Raw genomic sequence first — 767 nt, 5'->3', positions numbered from 1 at the left:
CATCTTGGCTAATCTGATAGGTGTGATGTACCTCAGAGTTGTTTTGATTTGCATTTCTTTAATCAATAGTGATTTAGAGCATTTTTTCATATGACTATAGATGGCTTTAATTTCTTCATCTGAGAACTGCCTGTTCATATCCTTTGACCATTTATCAATTGGGGAATGGCTTGTATTCTTATAAATTTGACTATAAGAGACTTTAATGGTTCAGTTGAACTCCCCCAATTTACAGGTGAGTAACCTAAGGCCCAGACTCATACAGCTAGTCAGTGTGTGAAGGGAGATTCAGATTCTGGTCTTCCTGACTCCACGCCCCCCTTACACCACCCACTTCACCACTCTGCCTCTTCATTGGAAGGAATAAGGAATATGCTGGTGAATGTCAGAGCAGGGATCCCAAAAAATTTTGACCTACTACGTGCCAGGCACTGTACTGAGCACTTTACAAATGTTACCTCATTTGATCCTCACAACAACCCTGGGAGGTAGAGGCTGTTATTATCCCCATTTAACAGTTGAGGACACTGAGGCGGATAGAGGGTAAGTGACTTGCCCAGGGTCATACAACTAGTGCACATCTGAGGCCAGGTTTGAACTCAGATATTTTGGACTCCAAGTCCAGAGCTCTATCCATTCTGCCATAGTTTCCAGGAAAAAAAGTAGGTGATATCCTCTCTAACCACTATTCTGTTAAGATCATATTTGGAGCATTGTTTTTAGTTCAAGTGTCAGTTTAAGAAGGATAGTAGAAATCTGGAGAGTGT

Source organism: Vombatus ursinus, unplaced genomic scaffold (genome assembly GCF_900497805.2).
Source record: "Vombatus ursinus unplaced genomic scaffold, bare-nosed wombat genome assembly UNPS02014820.1, whole genome shotgun sequence".
Lineage (NCBI taxonomy): Eukaryota > Metazoa > Chordata > Mammalia > Diprotodontia > Vombatidae > Vombatus > Vombatus ursinus.
Note: the sequence above shows the minus strand (reverse complement) of the source record.